Below are 8442 nucleotides of genomic sequence, written 5' to 3' on the forward strand. Positions count from 1 at the left end.
GTTGGAAAACATTGATCGATTTTTGAATGTTGAACCAGCATTGGAATAAATCCCACTTGATTGTAGTGTATTGTTTTTTATATACATTGTTAGATTTGATTTGCTAATATTTGGTCACCAACTGTTGCATTTGAGTCTGTGAGAGATACAGGTCTATAGTTTTCCTTTCTTGCGATGTGTTTGGTTTTGGAATTAGGATAAGGTCATTTCACAGGATGAGTTAAGAAGTGTTTCTTCTTGTTCTGGTTTCCTAATGCTGCCAGAATGCAAAATACCAGAAACGGATTGGCTTTTATAAAGGGGGTTTATTTGGTTACACAGTTACAGTCTTAAGGCCATAAAGTGTCCAAGGTAATGCATCAACAATTGGGTACCTTCACTGGAGGATGGCCAATGGAGTCCGGAAAACCTCTGTTAGCCGGGAAGGCACGTGGCTGGCGTCTGCTTGCTCCCAGGTTGCGTTTCAAAATGATGTTCTCCAAAGCATCTGCATCAGCTTCCAATGGCCGTCTTCAGAATGTCTCTGTAAGCAGCAGCTCCTCTCTCAGCGCCTGTGTGTTCTTCAAAGTGTCCCTCTTGGCTGTAGTAAGCTCGCTTCTTCTGTCTGAGCTTATACAGTGCTTAGTAAACTAATCAAGGCCCATGCTGAATGGGCAGGGCCACACCTCCATGGAAATTATCCAGTGAAAGATCTTGCCCACTGTTGAGTGATCACATCTCCAAGGAAACATCCAATCAAAAGTCTCCAACCCAATCAATACCAATACGTTTCCTGCCCACACAAGACTGCATCAAAGATAATGGTGTTTTGGGGGATATAATACATCCAAACCTGCACACCCCTGTTTCTGTAAGAGATTGTGAATTGGTTTCATTTCTTACTTAAATGGTTGGTAGAACTCACCAATAAAATTATCTTGGCCTGGTGTTTATTTTTTTCGAAGGTGATTGATTATCGATCCAAGTTCTTTAATAAATATAAACCTACTCAAATGACCTGTTTTATCCATATGTGGTTTTGGTACTTTGTGTCTTTCAAGGAATTGGTCCATTTTGTCCAAGCTATCAAATTTCAGAGCCTACCTTGTTCATAGCATCCTTTCTGACTGGAAGTTCAATGCAATTCTTATCCTTGTTCCTCTATAGATAAAGTGGATTTTCTCTCTGGCTTCTTTCAAGACTTTGTTTTTGAGTTTGTGCCACTTAAATATAATATGCTCCAGGTGTAGGTTTCTAATTTGGGTTTGGTATTCTCGGTGCTTCTCAGATCTGAGGTTGGGTGTATGTCATTAACTTTGGAAAGTTATCACCCATTTTTACTTCAAATATTTCTTCTGTTCCATTCTCTCTTCCCATTATGGTATCCAATTATATATATATATTACACTTTTTGAAATTGCCCCACAGTTTTTTGGATGTTCTGTTCCATGATTTTATTTTTTTTCTATCATTAATTTTTCTCTTTGCATTTCAATTTGATAAATGTTTGCCAAATTACCTTCAAGCTCATTGATTCCTTCCTCAGCTTTCTCTCGAGAATTCCTTTCCCTGGGAGTCTCCTATTCAGGCTGCTATGTCAGGGTTTGAGTGTAGTTTTATTTTCATCGCACAAATGAACCGTGATTTATTTAATTACATTTGAAGATGAGAGCATATAGTTATATCTCCCCTTCACAAACTAGCAAACTGTTTGTCCATAAAGGCATTCAATAAGTTTTCAATGAACTGAGTTGCATTTCAGAGTTTTACTTATAGAAAATATTAAAAGTTGTAAGTCAAGATATGAAGAGGTTTTAGTGACTTCCTGAAAATAGACGTTGTTTTAATCCTTTGATAACCAAAATACTCATGTGCTTTAACCACAAGAGTCATTTGCAGATACATAGAAGTGCATTTTCTTGCCTACAGAGAGATTTTAACTTTGATACAGCCACCCAAGTCATCACATTTTTGCGTGTGTGGCTATAATTTTCCAGCATTCCCTAGCGTGGGGCCCTCCACAAAGCCCACCCCTGGATCAGCAGCCATGAACTCTGGCTTACTTGGTCTAGGGCAGGTGTGTTTTTCTAAAGCTCCCCAACCGGCTGAAGTGTGAGCCCAGACTGAGAGCCACTGGCCTAACGGTGAGGTCAGACTCCCTGGGCCGTTTTGTGCCACCCGGGACACGTCTCCCCAGGAGATCCCAGAGCCATGGTGCCTGGGGGCAGAGCGGGCCTGACCCCACCCCCTTGGCCAAATACAGGGGCCGAACTAATCTCTGCAAGCCCCAGTCTCCTCACCCGCATGTAAAACAGGGACACCAGAAGGACCTGCGCCTGGTGAGGATTAAATTAGCCACCTCTGGAGGAGCTTTGGGCTCCGGGCAGGCTCAGGGCGAGCACTCAGAAAGCATTAGCTGTTACCATTTCAAGTTAAGGTCCCAGGATCACTGTCTCAAAATGTTGTTGCTGGAGGGTTCCTAGAAGTTTTGCGGGATACTGATTACGTGCTTCAACTTGGCGGGCCTGGGCCGGGGGACCGGATCCACCCCTGGGGAGGGTAGTGGGTACGGGTGACAGCGCCCTCCACAGCCCCCCAGGCCTGAGAAGGTGAGGCCGGAGGCAGGCCCCAATTCCTCACCCAAAACCAACCGTTGGAGGAAGCTTGCCGGGTAAGACCGCCTCCCTCGTCTAACCACTCAACCCCTCTGTTACAATGCAACGTCCCCTACTGCCAGTGCGCATGCACCAATCATTGTGCAACACCCAACAACCAACCTCCGCGCCCTCTCAGAACCAATCCAAGCCTTTAACCTCTACAGCTACCCCGCCCTCTAGACAGCCCGTTATAAGCTTGTACTCTCCCCTAATAAACTCTCTTGGTTTCTTCACCCTAAAAAGAAACGTGTCCCGCCTGTTCCTTTCTCGCCGCCCTCCATACTTTGCACGCCTCCGCCGGGGACCTGGCCAAGTCCCCCGCCTCGCCCTCACCTCCGGGAAAGAGCCCCCGCCGCCGGTACCCTCCGAGCAATCCTGAGAGCCTAGGATTTAGCAACCGGCCGCCACCCCCCCCCCCAGACGAATCAACTGCGACCGCAAGTTTGTTCATGCCATGGTTCCTAAACCCAGCCCCAGCCAACTCTCCCAGATTTCCCGGAGGTGGGTCCCAGGAGTCTGAGTACCAAAAACCTCCACAGGGAATCCTGGCACCAGCTGTATTTGGGGACCACTGGCCTAGTCAAACCTCTTCAATTCACACTCAAGAAACATGAGGCTCCGGGGTGTGAAATGGACATGAGTATAACAGATGGCAAGCAGCTCCCAGTGCCTCACAGCGGGCAGCTTATATAAGGCTGCCTGTTCTGTTTGACATGAGAGGGGGAAGGAGCCCCCACACATGCAGAGACACAATCACTGACACACGCGTGCATGCACACATGGACTCACGCATAAACACACGTATGCATGTACACAAAGACACACACACATGCACACACATTCATGCACACATGTACTCACAGAGACACACATGCAAGCACACACAGAGTCACACACCCAGGCAAACATACACATGCATTCACTCACACATGCACACACAGATGTACATATGCACTCACACATACATGCACGCACGCTCACACACATGAACACACAGACGCACACCCACACACACACGTGCATGCACTCATGCACATTCACACATGCTTGCACACACAGATACACAAGCATGTACACGTGCGCTCACGTACATACTCATGCATACACACAGACACACATCCATATGCATTCACATGCATGCATGCACTTACCCACACACTCACACACATTCATGCACACATAGAGACACATTCACACATGCATGCACACATACGCTCACACATACACACACATGCATGCACACACAGACACATACAAGGATGCACATACAGACACACATGCACACGTGTACTCAGGTCACACTCATGCACACACACACACACACAAAAATGCATGCACTTACACTCATTTACCCACAGAGACACATTCACAGGGATACACATCCATAGACACACATGCATGCACACACTTACACACACTCAAACACACATGCACAGAGACAACACATACACGCATGCATGCTCACAGAGATGCACAGACACAACAAACATGCACGCACAGAGACACACCCACATGCATGCACACACAGACACACACTTACACTTATGGTAAGTGCATGTGCGCTCATGCATGTCTGAAGCATCACTCTAAATGTGGTTATTAACCCTCACGTTGCTGACCACTGACACCAGCAAGGCTATTTCGTCTGAATGCATCAACCAGTTTTGTTTTCTTCTTTCTTGGGAAAGCAAACAACTTTAAAAAGTCCACATGACTGTTTAGCAGCAATGGCATATTCAGCGTGGGGTAATGACAGACGAGCTTACACTGCCAGGCATCGTTCTGAGGGCTCATGTGCACACGTTGACTCCTCCTGGAGCCCGCTGATGTGGGTGCTGTGACACCCTCTCAGATAGGAAGAGTCTGGAGCACAGGGAAGGCAGGAGGCTGCCCCAGGCACAGAGCCTGTAAAGGCCACAACCGGAGTCCAAACCCAGTGTCCGGGGTAAGTCTGGTGCCATTGACTCTTCTGCCTACTTCCCCGACAGAGCTGGCCCCGACCCAGGCCTTGCTGCCGTTGGAAGACGCTAGCTGCTCAGTCCACCCTCAGAGCATGGAGGACAAGCCGCCAGCTTTCCTGGAACCCAGGGTCCCCAGTGCATCCTGGTGCACTTGGCAGCCTGTGATTCCAGCCAGCTGACAGAAATCACGAAGCCAGACACACATGGTGACGATCACCACAACATTTCAACAGCTCATAATCCCCTCTCCAATCTGAAAAACGACTGGACTGCTTGCTTGGCCCGAAAGGCATGTTTCACTTGATGTGCATCCTTTGGTTTTCTTTAAGAACCTTGGAATGGAGCATTTCAAGCCTGAGGGGTCGGGAAAACACAGGCCCACGTTGCTGCCAGCACCTGACCTCTCACCAACCCAGGACCCCATGAGGTGCCTCCCCAGCTGGCCAGTGGCTACTCTGAAATGTCCAGGGCAATGTGGCCAAACTCTGCCATTGACCTTCAGGGACTCAGCGTGTAAGCCCCGCACCCTTACCCAGGTGTTTCCCCACAGCCCAACCTGTTCTCTCGGCACACAGACCCCTCACCCTCCAAGGGAGGTGCCTCCACCCTTCCACCCCCATTGCAAGCTCCTGAGCCCACAGCCCTTTCCCCAAACGTGACAAGAAAAAGTCTGTGCTCATGCCTTCCACCGTCCAAAGGGATCATGGCTACCTGGGCACCTTAAGACAGGCGAGCAGCCCCCACAGAGCTTCGGCTTTGAGTTGTCCATTGGAGACGTGGGGACTGGCCCACAAGACTGTTTAAACCTGGCCGAGAACAGGGCCAGAACAGAGCTGATTTATTCTCTAACAATATGACACCGCCCTGAGCCAGCACATCTGTATGCACATATTCCTCACTGCTTGGCAGGCTCCAGGTCCATAAAGCAAACCGGCAGTCTGAAATTATAAAATGTCTATACATGCATAGAGATGGAGGGGAGATGACAGTGGCTGCCTCTGCTTTGCTCAACCCGAGCGTGATCCCACCCAGGCACAGCAAGCCGCTCTCAACACCCCTGCACTCAGACGTCCATGCAGCGCCCATCCCAGGTGCCAGGTGGGGACATAGCCTTGGCGTGCTCTAAAAGGAATCCTGTCTGTCCTCACTGGCACCCAGCTGGCTGCAGCCTCCCATGCTGGTGGCAGGTGTGTGGGAGCTGCCGAGATCCTCAGCACCCACAGGGCAGTGGTGCTGTCAGCCAGCATCCATGAGGTGCAGCCACCCTGCCAAGCAGCACCGTCTGCCCCAACTGGGTGGGCCACCTCCCTGAGGGCCTCTGCTTGTCTGGCACCTTCAGGATGCAATGAGGCAGAGGGGAAGGAGGGAGGAAGTGGTCCAATGGCTGGACAAATGGCCCATCCATTCGACGTGCATTTACTGTGCTCTGAAAGCCACGGGACTCATCCTCTGCTATGAGAGATTCATTGCTTTTTACTCATTCAAGAATTATTTACCGAATGCCTAGCAAGTGCCAAGCCTTGTTTTAGGCACAGGGAACACCTACCACTGGGTATAAACCTGAAAAAACTGCTTTTGACATGGACAAACCACTTCTGGCAGGCTCTGTCCAGATGTGTGGGGCTGAGCAGTTGTTTCTGGTGCCCTCCTGCAGCCAAACTCCACCTGCCAGAGACGCCAGCTTTGCAATACTGCACCACTCCTGTGCAAACAGAAGCAGCCCGTCTGGTCGGAGTTTAGGTCTCTGGAATACTTAGTCTCCACAAATGCTTCCTCGTGTCTGGAAACAAAACTATGTGACCGTGCCAGAAAGCTCGGGGCACGTTTGCTCTCTCAGTGGCCATCTGTTCAGGTCAGGTGGCCACACGCGGTTCTGCCTTCTGCCTCCCTCTCTCGGCTTCTGTTCATGTCTGCTCTTGCACTGGGCCAGGGGCTCTCTGCTCACGTCTTTTTACAAGTGGATGGGAGTGTGCTTGGCCTAAAAATCACACCCTGAATATTTGGTGCTGGTATTAGGGGCAGGGATGGGTTCCAACTTACAAAGTAATCATGGCCCAGGGGCTTTGCTTGTCTGGCCCAGGCCTGGTGGGATAAGGTGTTGGGGGCCCCCATCATCTATGCATCCATTGCATTAATTCACTGCATACATCAGTTGCATTCATTTACTGCATACACATCAACTGAGTTCCTCTCGTGTGCTGGCCTGTAGCTAGTTGCTTCAGTGCAGCGGTAGGTACAGCAGACACTGACTGCCCTGGTGCCACGTGCTTTGTACAGCCACCGACCGCCACTCTAGGACAGGGAAGGTGTCATTTCAGCAGAAGCTGAGATCAGCAGAAACTTTAAGGAGAGACTGATGTGTCCCCCGAGATTCCAGGGACGGAGGGCAGGGGCAGGACACCAATGGGCAGAACTTGACTGTGAAGTGGCTTAAAAGGGACTTGCCTTGTCATGCTGGCTCTGCAATCCAACTCCTCCCAATAAAAGTGGCTTTTTGTTTTGCATTTGAAAACAAATAAATGTTTCTTGGGAGACTGCACATTAAATCACCCCATGGTGAAAAAGAAGCCCCTGCCAAGACACCCCATTTCTCTTCCTGCTGTGTCACCCTGAGGCCGACCACAGAGATGGCACCCAAAGCAAGCTCCTTGCCGGGGCCGCTGACTTCAACGTGGATATGGAGGGTCCCGGGGCCAGCACGGGTCCCCCTCCCTTCTGTGTGACACTCACCCACTGATGGGGTCAAAGAGCTCCCTTCTGCAAGGCCGGTGAGGTGGGAAGGGACAGGGAGGACAGCGAGGACCCGGGGCCCTCAGAGATCTCAGATGCTGTGGTGGGAGGAAGCAGAGGGACACAGAGCAGCCCCCGGGCCGGCCCTGCTGCACTGGCTGTGCTGCTTCGTCTGCCAATGCAAGGCACGTGGTGTGGCGTTAAAAAGACCCTCCCCCGGTCTGGGCATCTCCGAGTGTCCAGGACACTGCTCAGCCTGGGTCCCGTGGGCATCACAAAGGAAGCCGGCAGCCCTGCTCCCTCCGAGTGATCACAGCAGGTGGGATCAGGGAATGTGGACTGTAGATGATGTTTTAAAAATATGTGTTTAAGACAGAACAGGAAGACGAAAGGGCTGGAGGGGATTAGAGCCTGGCTAGATGCTTGAAAGGTTGCAGAATTATCAGTTACAGGGATGATTCTTTACAGCTCCCCCATTGTGAGTGATATCAGTGGGAATTCCATCAGAGAAACTGCCAAAGCCCCTTTTCCATACAGGAGAATATTCTAGAAAAGAGGCTTTACCAGGGAAAGGCCTGGCTGTGTGTGAATGTTTCTCGGCAGCACTGGGGTATGTTGTGCTGAGTCCCAGGAGAACCCGGGCAATTTGAAGAGGCAATTGCTTCTCGGGCTCACCCTGCAAAACTGGAACTAATAGAGCCACAGACTCTATCACGGGGGCTCTGGGGAGCTGGATGCAGTCCAGGAAAGACTTATTCCGGACAACATCAATATTTGTCCCATTAAAAAGCATGGTATAAAAATCAGTTACGTTGCAGGCTGTGCCGTCTGGGCCCTGGTGGGGGAATTTCTCCTTAGGAAACCCAGTCACTCTCTCCACGGCACACAGAGGTGCGGGGAGCTTTGCCAGGCGGCCGTGCACCTGACCAGCTTGCCTTCCAGGGCTTCATTTGGAAGTTCTGAAATGACAATGTCTAAGAATGACCCCATTTTGGGTTTTCATCCCCCTACTGCATTTAAGTCTTCTGCTCATACCCGCCAATGCAAATCACCCACTTACATTCTCACACAAACTCAATTGCCAATTTGTCTTTTTATTTCTTACACTTAAAGTG

The sequence above is a fragment of the Choloepus didactylus genome, chromosome 19 (assembly GCF_015220235.1).
Source record: "Choloepus didactylus isolate mChoDid1 chromosome 19, mChoDid1.pri, whole genome shotgun sequence".
NCBI classification, from domain to species: domain Eukaryota; kingdom Metazoa; phylum Chordata; class Mammalia; order Pilosa; family Megalonychidae; genus Choloepus; species Choloepus didactylus.